The following is a 14,674-nucleotide window of genomic DNA, read 5'->3' on the forward strand; positions in this document are numbered from 1 at the left end:
GGTTTATGATTATGCTTTCTCAGTAATAGATTTTAATTAAGAACCTGGAGACAGGCTAACAAGATTGTGCTTGGTAAATACATATGAACTTAAATCCACATTTTATTTAATGTTTATTTGACATGTTATGCATTGCCATTTAACTCTTGACACAGTACACATGGCCCTGGGTGCATGGGCAATTTTTTTTTTTAAATGAAAGTATTCTATTGCCTCCCAAAAGAGTATACAAATCACCAATATACACTTATTACGGGAATGCACATAAAGTACTTTTTTCCCAGCACTTACTACTGCATCAAGGCTTCACTTCCTGGATAACATGGTGATGTCACTTCCTGGATAAAATGGTGATGTCACGACCCGACTCCCAGAGCTGTGCAGGCTGTGGCTGCTGTCCAGGATGATGGCAGAGGGATGCTCAGTGTCCCTCCAGTGCCCTGTGTCCCTCAGTGTCCCCCTGCCATTATTCTCTCCAGCAGCCACAGCCCACACAGCTCTGGAAGGCAGGTTGTTACATCCCCATTTTATCCAGAAAGTGAAGCTTTGATGCAGCAGTAAGTGCAGGGAAAAAAAGCACTTTATGTGCATTTCCCGTAATAAGTGTATATTGGTGATTTGTATAATTTTTTGGGGGGCAATACAATACTTTAACAAAAAATTTTCGCTGGACTTCTTTAAGTCCCAATTGGCCTTTGACTTGAAATTAATTTAAAGCTGCAATCTAGAAATCTACACTTTACCATTTTGTTCTATCTACCTGTGTCTTTCCCCCCTAAAAAAAAAATAGCTACATATGTAGATTATGTTCACGCTGTGCTAATAATGTGCAGTATAGTAAAGTCTCAGTGCTTTGATTTTCACTAAACAATGTTTTAGTCGAGTACTGCAGCGTTTTTTAGAAAACTCAAAGATTTAACACTAGTTAGCAACCAGTTTTAAGAGCTAGGCTTAGGAAAAGTATATGCTTGGTCAACTTCTTCAGCCTGACAAAGCTTGACTGACAGGTTTCTCCCTGTTTATGTATAAGGGTGAGCTACTCAGGGAACAGCCAGAGGAACCTGACACTTAAAATAATCATTTCTATAAAATTCTGCAGCGCTATAGCGTATAAGATGGTTAGGTGTTACCAAGGCACCTGTCGCTGTATTATTCTGGCTGTAGTTAGGGCAGCATAATCTTGCTGACAGGTTCACTTTAATTTTGCATGTGTTTTATGTAGTATACTGTAGAGACTTGATTTTATTTCCTTCAAATGTTCTACTATTGCATACTTTATTTCTGTCCTTTTCTAAATGACTTGGAGAGCTTTCAATTCTGAACATGCTGTTCAACTGCAGACAAAATATAAAGCATGAAGAACTAAGCCAGTTTTTTTACATGAGTAGAGATCAGTATTTTTTTTTACCCCAAAATGTTTAAATTATTTCTTTTTAAAACATGCCAATTTGTTAAATGTAACATTTCTCTATCATGCAATTACTATGATCCGAATAAATATGAGACATCATACTTGAGCTTCTACATACACAGAAAAAATGTATTGTGAAATAAATTGTAATGTAAAATAAAATAATCAGAAATTTGAAATTGTGGTATAGTTGCAAAATGCTTACATTGAACTTTATATGTGGTGTACTATATATTTAGCAGATGTAAAAGTGGATAACTGGTAGGTGAAATTACCAGGGAAACACACATTGGAAAGTAGTAGTTATTATGTCAGCTTAGCAATTAAGAATTGAAATGTTCACAAAAACGAGAAACACATTTTAGTTTTAAATCATTATTTTAGAAAAGACAAGTACACTTCTAATTAAGAGCCTGGGTCGTCTTCCAATGCTCAGACCTTGGTTATGCTTTGCTTGACTTTTAATTAAGCCACATATCAGCTATCAAAGACTAATTCCCATTACAGAAGTTATGCTTCTCAGGGTAAAACTAAGAGTTTATAAAAGAAATCAGATACACTTCACAGAGCATTTATAATTGTTGTGGTAGGAGGTAGAGACATTATGCATTTACCATGTTTTCCTGCGTATCTGCAATATCAGCCCTTCTTAACAGTATGATGAGAGCTACATAATTAGGTTGAACCAACAGGGCTACATGTTCTGCCAGTGAAAACGCCACTGCTAAATCAAGTGGAAAAGTAAATATTTATAGTAAATTTTTAAATTTGTATTGTAGTTAATTATTGTGCTATATACAGTATATCTATAGCTATATATCTATATATAGTGTCATATGCTGTAAAGGGAAAAATGTAAGTCTCTGCAAATACCAATGCTTATACTATGTTTATAGCTTCTATGTAATCATCTATTCTACTTTTTTGATCCAGGAAATAATGGGACTGCCTTCTAGAACTGAAACACATAAATCCCTTCTATTAAAATATACTTAGCAGCTCACAAATAGGTGGATAGTGCTATAGAATTATGTTAAGATTTGTAAAGAAGCTTCTGCATCATAGGCATGTACACAGGGTATTTACTGTGATTTTTTTTGCCTTATTTTACTGCTGCTGCAAAACCAAAGCAAGATTTTTGTCTCAGATAAACAGCAAACAATCACAGCCCAAATTTCATTTCTCAAAATGGGCTGTTATTGATTGCCATTTAATATTTTTTTTTTGTCTCAGCCGGATTGATCAATCTGGGGTAAGCTGCTGACCCACCACTCCATTTAAAACAAATATAGTTAGGGCTCCATTTGGGGGAATGGAGTCAGACCTCTGGAATCTGACACTTATCTGTTATCCTGTGGACATGTGTTAGAAACAACAGTATTTCTGGCAAGCATATAACTTGTATATTGCACTTATTATTTATCAGATACATCTCTGAAGGCTGCATTTCTAAATTTTAGCTGTGGCTAAGTACTTGTAAGTGATTGGAATCTTGCCTCTATGATAGTTCTGTACACTGCAGACAAACACAACAGGGTCCTGCTGTTTTATGTCACCAATCATACACACCATAAGAAGGGTGTTATAGAGCAGTAGTAAACAGTCTAAGCTTTCATTAAAACCCTGTGTTTAGATCTAATGCTTACAGTTAGTTCTTGTGTAGTCTCTTTAAAGTCTGTACCTCTCCACCTTTTCTCACTGAGATCCTCCCTTCTCCCCTCTTCGCTCTCCATAGACTTGTATAGACACCATGTTACCAGATCTTTCAGTGAGCTAGTAAACGCAGGACAAAATTAAGTTGTTAAGAGTAAATAACTGTTTAGCAGAGGAGGGAAGAAAGCAGCTTCTTAAATTCTTTTGTACTATTGATTTTGGCAAAAGTTTGTTGAAATGATGATGACCATCCGTCTGAATTTCTTTTATGTAAGACCTGATATATAATAGTACACTGAGCTCCTTTACACTACACTGAGCCTTTTTAGGATACATACTGTATTTACAAACCATGCAGTCCATCTGTCATGGTATGATAGCACAACATCCTTTCTTGAGCTTTTCACAATGCAGTATGAGATCCAACAGACCACAATTTACATTTAATGGGAGGCCTTGCAAATGGCACAATCTAAAGCTCCTGAGTCCCAATACAAAATCTATAAGCAACAACATTCAACCATGAAGGCTGAATAATTACCTTAACCCCTTCAAGACCAAGCCTATTTGCACGTAAAAGACCAGGCTCATTTTTCAAAATCTGACCTGTCTCACTTTATGCGCTTATAGCTCAGTGATGCTTTAACGTATGTTAGCGATTCTGAGATTGTTTTTTCGTCACATATGGCACTTTATATTAGTGGCAAAATTTGGTCACTACTTTGTGTGTTTTTTGTGAAAAACATCAAAATATCATGAAAAATTGAAAAAATTAGCATTTTATGAACTTTGAAATTCTCTGCTTCTAAAAAAAGAAAGTTGTATTACATAAATTAGTTACTAAGTCACATTACCAATATGTCCTCTTTATTCTGGCTTCATTTCATAAACATATTTTACTTTTTTAGGGTGTTACGGGGCTTAGAAATTTATCAGCAAATTACCACATTTTCGTGAAAGTTTCCAAAACTGATTTTTTTAGGGACCAGTTCTTATTTTAAGTTGATTTAGGAGGTTTGTATACTGGAAACCCCCATAAGTGACCCCATTTTGGAAACTAGACACCTTAAAGAATTAATCTAGGGGTATAATGAGCATTTTAACCCTACAGGGGCTGGAGGAAAGTATTCACCATTAGGCCGTAAAAAAATTAAAAATTAAAATTTTCCAATAATATATACATTTAGATTAAAGTTTCTCATTTTCAAAAGGAATATGAGACAAAAAGCACCCCAAAGTTTGTAAGACGGGTTCTCTTGAGTACTACGGTACCCCATATGTGGGCGTAAACCACTGCATGGGCACACAGCGGGGCTCAGAAGGGAAGGAGCTCCAATTAGCTTTTCCATTGCAGATTTTGCTGAAGAAGTTTCCGAGCGCCAGGTGCATTTGCAGAGCCCCTGTAGTGTCAGCAGAGAGAAAAAAAACCATAAGTCACCCCATTTTGGAAAGTGCACCCCTCAAAGAATTCATTTTGGAGTGTGGTGAGCATTTTGACCCCACAGGTATTAGAGGAAAGTATTCAAAAGTAGACAGTAAAAATGAAAAACTCGAATTTTTCCAATAATATGTTCCTTTAGTTTGAAATTTCTCAATTTCACGAGGAACAAGAGAAAAAAAGTACCCCAAAATTTGTAACGCAGGTTCTCCTGAGTAAAAAGGTACCTCATATGTCGGTATAAACCACTGTATGGGCACACATCAGGGCTCAGAAGGGAAGGAGCGCCAATTAGCTTTTTCAATGCAGATTTTGCTGAAGAAGTTTCTGAGCGCCAGGTGGGTTTGCAGTGCCCCTGTAGTGCTAGCGGAGTAAAATCTCGCCATAAGTCACCCCATTTTGGAAAGTACACCCCTCAAAGAATTCATCTAGGTGTGTGGTGAGCATTTTGACCCCACAGGTATTAGAGGAAAGTATTCAAAAGTAGACAGTAAAAATGAAAAACTCGAATTTTTCCAATAATATGTTCCTTTAGTTTGAAATTTCTCAATTTCACGAGGAACAGGAGAGAAAATTCACCCCAAAATCTGTATCGCAGGTTCTACTGAGTAGAACGGTACCCCATATGTGGGCATAAACCACTGTATGGGCACACAGCCGGGCTCAGAAGGGAAGGAGCGCCAATTAGCATTTTCTCTGCAGATTTTTCTGAAGAAGTTTCTGAGCACCAGGTGCGTTTGCAGCGCCCCTGTAATGTCTACAGAATAGAATCCCCCCAAAAGTCACCCCATTTTGGAAAGTACACCCCTCAAATAATTCATCTTGGGGTAGGATGAGCATTTTGGCCCCACAGGTATTAGAGGAAAGTATTCAAAATTGGCCAGTAAAAATGAAAAACTTGAATTTTTCCAAAAATATGTTGGTTTAGTTTGAAATTTCTAAATTTCACAAGGAACAGGAGAAAAAATGTACCCCAAAACTGTAACGCAGGTTCTCCTGAGTACAACGGTACCCCATATGTGGGCATAAACCACTGTATGGGCATACAGCAGGGCTCAGAAGGGAAGGAGCGCCAATTTGCTGGAGCAAAACCGCAGCTAGTAACAGTTATTAGAATAGCGCAGTTACTAAAATACAATTAAAAAAATTAGATTACAGGTAATGTGGGGTGGTTACGGACAGTCTGGGGTGGTTCCGGGTAATCTAGAGGTGGTTACGGGATGTCTGAGGTGGTTACAGGCAGTCTGAGATGGTTACGGGCAGTCTGAGGTGGTTACGGGCAGTCTGAGGTGGTTACGGGCAGTCTGAGGTGGTTACGGGTAATATGGGGTGGTTACGGGCAGTCTGAGGTGGTTACGGGTAATCTGGGGTGGTTACGGATAATCTGGGGTGGATACGGTCAACATGGGGTGGTCACAGGCAACCTGCTGTGGTTACGACAACCTGGGGTGGTTACAGGCAACCTGGTGTGGTTAGAGGCAACCTGGGGTGGTTAGAGGCAACCTGGGGTGGTTACGGGCAACGTGGGGTAAATACGGACAACCTGCTGTGGTTACAGACAATCTGGTATGGTTACAGGCAACCTGCTGTGGTTACGGACAATCTGGGGTGGTTACGGACAATCTGGGGTGGTTACGGACAATCTGGGGTGGTTACGGACAATCTGGGGTGGTTACAGACAATCTGGGGTGGTTACAGACAATCTGGGGTGGTTACGGGCAACCTGGGGTGGTTACGGGCAACCTGCTGTGGTTACAGATAATCTAGGGTGGTTACAGGCAACCTGCTGTGGTTACGGGCAACGTGGGGTGGTTACGGACAATCTGGGGTAGTTACGGACAATCTGGGGTGGTTACAGACAATCTGGGGTGGTTACAGACAATCTGGGGTGGTTACAGACAATCTGGGGTGGTTACGGGCAACCTGCTGTGGTTACAGACAATCTAGGGTGGTTACAGGCAACCTGCTGTGGTTACGGGCAACGTGGGGTGGTTACGGGCAACGTGGGGTGGTTACGGACAATCTGGGGTGGTTACGGACAATCTGGGGTGGTTACGGACAATCTGGGATGGTTACAGACAATCTGGGGTGGTTACAGGCAACCTGCTGTGGTTACGGATAAACTGAAGTGCTAATAGGTAATCTGAGGTGGGTACCTGTAATCTGGCGTGGTTACGGGCAATCTGGAGGGGGTCACTGGCAATTTGGGGTGGTTAGAGGCAAGGTGCAGTGTTCAGAGGCAAGGTGCGGTGGTCAGATGCAAGGTGCGGTGGTCAGAGGGATGTGCAGTGGTCATAGGCGACGTGCGGTGGTCATAGGCGACGTGCGGTGGTCAGAGGCGACGTGCGGTGGTCAGAGGCGACGTGCGGTGGTCAGAGGCAAGGTGCGGTGGTCAGAGGCAACCTGCGGTGGTTGCGTGCAATCTGGGGGGTTACAGACAATCTAGAATTGTTACGGATAGAGTGAAGTGCTTATAGCTAATCTGGGGTGGTTACATGTAATTTGGGGTGGTTACAGGCAATCTGGGGTGATTACGGACAATCTGGAGGGGGTCACTGGCAACGTGCGGTGGTTACGGGCAACGTGCGGTGGTTACGGGCAACGTGCGGTGGTTACGGGTAATCTGGGGGGTTACGTGCAATCTGACGTGGTTATGGGCAACGTGCGGTGGTTACGGGTAACTTGCGGTGGTTACGGGTAATTTGGGAGTAAACTGCAATTATTACTATAATAAAAAGTGTGTGGTTTTTTTTTTGTATGTTTGTCACTTTTTGTACTTTATACATTCATGTTCACTGTATTACTATGATTACTGTGATATTTTCTATCACAGTAATCATAGTTCAGTGACAGAGACCAAATTGGTCTCTGTCACTTTAAATTTTCAGAGCTTGGCTGGTTGTGGAGCGCATGCGCACTTCATAACCAGCCAGGACACGGAAGAGGAAGGAGCTCCAGGAGCAGGTGAGTATATGGGGTAGGGGAAGGTGACTCGGGGACGGGGGTGACTGGGGGGGTGGGGGGCGACTTGGGGGGTGGGGGGACATCACTTTTTATGGTGACAGGGGATAAAATGTGCCGGCGGCACATGGCACAAGCGATCAGCGGTATATAGTATATACCGCTGATCGCTTGTACCGGGACCCCACAGGGGGGGTCCCGATGACTGCCCCATGCTCTCCGCTACCTCCGGTGGCAGAGAGCATGGGGCTTTCATTCATTTTTCTTTTTTGATCACTGTGAACAGACATTAGTCTGTTCACAGTGATCGCGGCGGCCATCTTGGATCCGATGGCCGCCGCGGGAGGGGGGGGTTGTGACTGGGGCTCTAGGGGGCTGATCTGGGGTCTGATTTTTACTTATTTCATCTCCCCCCACCGTGGATTCACGGTGGGGGGAGCTGAAATACAGCGGCCGCACCGGCCCATTAGTGACCGCCGTTTCGGCGGTCACTAAGGGGTTAATGGGGGTCAGCTGCGGAATCGCAGCTGATCCTCATTATCTCCGGTGCTGTACACAGATGAGAGCGGGATCGCTGTCCCTGCAGCGATCCCGTTCTCATCACAAAGCCCCCTCAAGTCAGGAACGTATATGTACATTCCTACTGCACGGGGCATGTGCAATAAGAACGTATATATACAGATGGCTGACGTGAAGGGGTTAAAGGAGTTGTCCAGTGAAAAGCTTTTTCTTTCAAATCAACTGGTATTAGAATGTTATATAGATTTGTAATTTACTTCTGTTAAAAAAAATCTCAAGTCTTCTCATACTTATTAGCTCCTATATGTCATGCAGGAAGTGTTGTTTATTTTCAGTCTGACACAGTGCTTTCTGCTGACATCTCTGGCCGAGACAGGAACTGTCCAGAGCAGGAGAGGTTTTTAATGGGGATTTATAGAAAACTGAGACAAAGTTTCTGTCTCGGACAGAGATGTCAGCAGAGAGTACTGTGTCAAACAACATTTCCTGTATGACATATAGGAGCTAATAAGTATGGGAAGACTTGAGATTTTTTAATAGAAATACATTACAAATCTATATAACTTTCTGACATCAGTTGATTTGAAAGAAAAAGATTTTCACTGGACAACCCCTTTAACCTCTTAGAGCAAAAAGTAAAACATAACCTTTAAACGTTTAATAATTATATTAAACAACAAACTGATGTGAAGCTGAAATGCCATCTCCAAGTCCACTCACTGTTAGCCCCTTCGGAGAGAGTGAATTTTTGTTTTTGTACTTTTTTCCTCGTCGTGTTTTAAAGGCCATAGGGCTTAAATTCTTAAAGTTAAAAAAAAATAAAAATAGGAAAGGGGGTATTAAAACCTTTATTATAGGGTGGATTTAATTATATAATAAAAACTTTTTTTTTTTTACACAGTTTTGTAGCTCCCATACCACACTTTCTCATAGGGATCAATGCAGTACCTAAGGCCGCCTATAGCAATCTCCAATCACAGGAAGCCTGGGAGGCCTCATTGAGGCAGGTAATTCAGGCCATTTAAATGATGCTACTTTGACAGCAGCATCTTAATGGTTAATAGCAGCTAATTAGCAGTCCCCCCCCCCGCCGCCCCCCCGCCGCCCCAGCTGCTCATAGCAGCCAGAAGGCATGTTTAGAGCGGGCTCGAGCCCTGAGCCTGCTATATAGACTGTTAACAGCACCAAGATGAGCATGTTTGCCCTGTATCATTAACAGGTTAAGCTAAACTGAGAGCATCCTTTTGTGTAGTTTATTCAGACATGAATCCTACTAAACGTTTCAAACATTACATTGTGTTTGAATTCCATATACACTGTTTGTACTGTCATTCACACACACACACACACATATATATATATATATATATATATATATATATATACATACATACACACACACACTCACCAGCCACTTTATCAGGTAAACCTGTCAAACTGCACGTTACCACTTAATTTCTAATCAGCCAATCACATGGCGCATTTAGGCATGTAGACATGGTCAAGACAATCTCCTGCAGTTCAAACCAAGCATCAGTATGGGGAAGAAAGGTGATCTGAGTGCCTTTGAACGTGGCATGGTTGTTGGTGCCAGAAGGGCTGGTCTGAGTATTTCAGAAACGGCTGATCTACTGGGATTTTCACGCAAAACCATCTCTAGGGTTTACAGAGAATGGTCCGAAAAAGAAAAAACATCCAGTGAGCGGCAGTTCTGTGGGCGGAAATGCCTTGTTGATGCAAGAGGAGAATGGGCAGACTGGTTCGAGCTGATAGAAAGGCAACAGTGACTCAAATAGCCAACCGTTACAACCAAGGTAGGCAGAAGAGCATCTCTGAACGCACAGTACGTCGAACTTTGAGGCAGATGGGCTACAGCAGCAGAAGACCACACAGGGTGCCACTCCTTTCAGCTAAGAACAGGAAACTGAGGCTACAATTTGCACAAGCTCATCGAAATTGAACAGTAGAAGATTGGAAAAACGTTGCCTGGTCTGAGGAGTCTCGATTTCTGCTGCGACATTCGGATGGTAGGGTCAGAAATTGGCGTCAACAACATGAAAGCATAGATCCATCCTGCCTTGTATCAACGGTTCAGGCTGCTGGTGGTGGTGTCATGGTGTGGGGAATATTTTCTTGGCACTCTTTGGGCCCCTTGGTACCAATTGAGCATCGTTGCAACGCCACAGCCTACCTGAGTATTGTTGCTGACCATGTCCATCCCTTTATGACCACAATGTACACAACATCTGATGGCTACTTTCAGCAGGATAATGCGCCATGTCATAAAGCTAGAATCATCTCAGACTGGTTTCTTGAACATGACAATGAGTTCACTGTACTCAAATGGCCTCCATAGTCTCCAGATCTCAATCCAATAGAGCATCTTTGGGATGTGGTGGAACGGGAGATTCGCATCATGGATGTGCAGCCGACAAATCTGCGGCAACTGTGTGATGCCATCATGTCAATATGGACCAAAATCTCTGAGGATTGCTTCCAGCACCTTGTTAAATCTATGCCACAAATATTTGAGGCAGTTCTGAAGGCAAAAGGGGGTCCAACCCGTTACTAGCATGGTGTACCTAATAAAGTGGCCGGTGAGTGTATATATATGACACATTCTGCTATTTTCTGCAATTTTCTGGTCAAACATCAATGTAGCAGTTTGATACATCTTTAGTTACAACTATAATACACTATAAGGCTATTTTCACACAACGTCAAAAATATTGAAAAGGTGGCAAATTTTCATTTTTAAAAAAAACTTCAATTTTTGCAGCGATTTAACTGACATTGAAGTCAATAAGAAGACAGACGTCCAATGCACTCAGTGTATTGAATAATGTTTTTGCTGCAGACATCAAAATAATGAACATGATCATTATTTTTGGACGTCTTTTGCAAACAGCGGACGTTTTTATTAGTAGTTCACACACAGTTTTGCTTTTGTCACCGTTCTTTCTCCATCTTTACTATTAAATTTAATGGACTTTTCAATTAAGACACACCCAAAGGCCAATTGGTAATCCCAAACTAAAATAATGTACAAACATCAGTCATTGCACTGAGGGGAGGCCAGTCTGCTAAATATTGTCCGTTATTTTAGACTCAAAATAACAGACATCATTTTAAACAGTGCTGGAACAATGTGGTGTGAACATAGCCTAAGGATGGTAATATCTAGATTGAATGTCTGCTATCATACATAGTCTTGAGAGATTCCTGTGTATAGCCTTAGACTCGGACTGTAAACTATTCTGCACCCATTGAAAGTAGGGAACACTGCCCAACTGAGGTCTGCTATCTAGGGCATATCTTCCAAGTAGGCAGGGACAGTGGGCTGGATTTCCGGGTTCACTGTTCGCCTACAGATGTGACAATATCAATATAAAATCTGTTGCAGGGCTTTTATGTGCTATTTATAAAACATGTGTCTTCTCTATGTTGCAGAGAGGGCTTTGGCCTCTATACTCTCTAGGAAATAGGTGAAAATGATACCTCTGCACCCCCTATAGCTACACTTCTGGTAACACATATTCATTGTTGTATTATAAGGCTATGTTCACACGCAGTATGAGACCGTTTGTTCCGTGACCCCGCCGTTCTCATTAAAGATCATCACGGCCGTTGCAGCAGCACTGGTTACCTAATATTTAGTGCCACTGAGTTCTGATGCGGGCGCATCCATGCACGCCCGCATCAGAACTCCCCACTGCACACAATGGAGCATACAGCCGAAGCCGCTTGCTCCAGTGTGTGTACTGACAGAGTTTTCTGAAGCCGCAATTCAATGAATAGCGGTCGCAGAAAACTGACAAGTCAATTGTTTGCGGTGCCGCTAGAGATCCCAGACGGAGTGTATACTATGTGTATACGCTAAGGCTGGAATTCCGTAGATGGCAAGGTAATGTATATTTTCGTATTAATGATGGCCGTTGGTGCAATCAGCAACAACGGCCGTACTTTTACGAAAATATACGTTGTGTGAACATGGCCTAAATCTGTAAGATGGCTTTGTGTATGAGGCCTCATTATTTTGCTCCCCTTTATAAAAGATATAAGAAATAGTATAATATCTGTTTCATTCTCACATCAAGCCTCAGCAAATCCAACTTAGCCTTTGCAAATGTTTCCTTTTTTAGGTTTTTATTAAATTAATAATCCATTCAAGTAAAAGAAAATCAAATTACATAAGTGATGATGACTCCTTTTTTACATTGACCTCTACTTTCGTGTACATTAATTGATATTTTAATGTCAAACATTTCAAAATAAATCTGTCAAAAATGTTAATTTCCATGTAAACTGAACAGATGGCTTGTATATGAAGACAGTAATGTGTACTTGATGGCACACAACAAATAAAAATGAGTAAAACCCCAGCGCTGAAGGACAAACATGTAGCATATGGTTAATTACAATCTTACATTTTAACATTTATCACACAAAAATGGATGTAAATCGACTTTACTTTAAATTAACACTTAAGTTAAAGATAAAATATAACTTTAAAGAGGTTGACTACTTTATTGTAAAATAGTTTTGTTTGTAGTAAGTGTAGTCAGTAATTGTATTCTCATTACTTACTGACAGCAGCTCTCTGTATACCTCATAAAGCTAAAATTGGACCTCTCCCCTCCAAGCTGTGTTGCCCTTCTTTGAGATGAGGCTGTCCATAAGATGACCGACATGCTGGTCCCAATTAACAGCTACTGCTGCCCTAGTCACTAAACCTAAAGACGCCCCATCTTGGGGAGCGTGGGGGAGCCTGCTTTCGGCCACATGCATTTCTCTACATGTAAAAACATTGTCTGAATTGCATTTTCATGTTTTTTTACTACTTTCTTGAAGCAGTTAATGAAGCAGTTAAACACGATGGTAATATAAAATGTATGGTTACTAATGCCAGAAGTCTAGCCAGCAAGATAGGGGAGCTGGAGGCCTTGGTTCTGGAGGAGTCCATTGATGTGGTTGGTGTGACTGAGACATGGCTGGACTCCTCACATGACTCAGCTGTCAGTATTCAGGGATTTGTGTTGTTCAGAAGGGCAGAAGGGGAGGAGGAGTATGTCTGTATGTCAGAAATGATATTAAAGTGAATGTAAAAGATGCAATAGTGGGCGATGACTGTGATGGTGTGGAAGCATTGTGGGTAGAACTACAGAAGGAGGTTAAGAGTGAAAAAATTATTCTTGGTGTAATCTATAGACCCCCCAACATTACTGAGGGCATAGATGGTCAGTTGAATAGACAAATAGAGCGGGCTGCCCGGGAGGGGACAGTAGTGGTAATGGGGGACCTCAACTACCCAGATATAGATTGGGGTTACGGTTCAGCTAAAACAACAAAGGGGAGGGAATTTCTTAACCTCCTGCAGGATAATTTTCTGGGCCAGTTTGTGGAGGAGCCAACTAGAAGTGATGCCTTGTTGGATCTGGTTATTTCTAACAACGCTGAGTTGGTTGAGGATGTCACTGTCCATGAACTCCTGGTTAATAGTGACCACAATATAGTGATTTTTAGCTTAAAGTGTAGAAAAGAAAAACATGTTGGTAGGGCAAAAACTCTTATTTTTAAAAGGGCCAATTTTCCTGGGTTAAGGGCTGAACTTCAGGGCATAGGCTGGGAGCGGCTGCTGTCACATACTGATGCAGCTAATAAATGGGAAATCTTCAAATCCACATTAAATAACTGTACTGCCAAATATATTCCTATGGGTAACAAATATAAACGGTCAAAATCCAATCCCACATGGCTTACAACCGAGGTTAGAAGGGCTATAAATGAGAAAAAAGGGGCATTCAAAAAATACAAATCAGAGGGGTCAGCTGTAGCCTTTAAACATTACAAAAGTCAACAAAACCTGTAAAAATGTAATAAAAGCAGCAAAAATTCTCAATGAAAGACAGGTAGCCATAGATAGCAAAAGAAACCCCCAAAATTTCTTCAAATATATTAATGCAAAAAAACCAAGGTCAGAGCTTGTAGGACCCCTAAATAATGGCGATGGGGAATTAATAACTGGGGATCAGGAGAAAGCTGAGTTACTTAATGGCTTCTTCAGTTCTGTATATACAAAAGAAGAGGATGGAGCTGTTGTGGGTGGGGACAGTGCTGCTAACACATGTAATGTACTGAACTGGTTTACTATAGATATGGTCCAAGATAAATTAAATAAACTCAATGTAACCAAAGCTCCAGGGCCTGATGGATTACACCCCAGAGTTCTTAGGGAACTCAGTTCTGTAATTTCTCTACCCTGGTATGAAATATTCAGTGATTCTTTGCTTACTGGTATTGTGCCGAGGAACTGGCGTAAGGCAAATGTAGTGCCAATCTTCAAAAAGGGCTCTTGAACTTCCCCAGGTAACAATAGACCTGTAAGCTTAACGTCCATTGTAGGGAAACTATTTGAGGGGCTTATAAGGGACTACATCCAGGAATATGTAGTGGCTAATAGTATTATAAGTGATAACCAGCATGGTTTTACTAAGGACAGAAGCTGTCAAACCAACCTAATATGTTTCTATGAAGAGGTAAGTAGAAGCCTGGATGGCGGCGCAGCTGTGGATATCGTGTACCTGGATTTTGCAAAAGCGTTTGACAAAGTTCCTCATGGACGTCTGATGGATAAGTTAAAGTATATTGGTTTGGAAAATTTAATGTGTAACTGGATTGAAAACTGGCTTAAA

The 14,674-nt window shown here is 41.3% G+C and overlaps 1 protein-coding gene across 11 annotated transcripts in view; it reads right to left on the reverse strand.

The window, feature by feature from the left end:
- Positions 1-14,674, reverse strand: part of DMD (dystrophin) — a 1,858,252-nt gene that overhangs the window by 1,306,160 nt on the left and 537,418 nt on the right. The window lies entirely within an intron of this gene.

The sequence above is a fragment of the Dendropsophus ebraccatus genome, chromosome 5, assembly GCF_027789765.1.
Source record: "Dendropsophus ebraccatus isolate aDenEbr1 chromosome 5, aDenEbr1.pat, whole genome shotgun sequence".
In the NCBI taxonomy this organism is placed as follows: domain Eukaryota; kingdom Metazoa; phylum Chordata; class Amphibia; order Anura; family Hylidae; genus Dendropsophus; species Dendropsophus ebraccatus.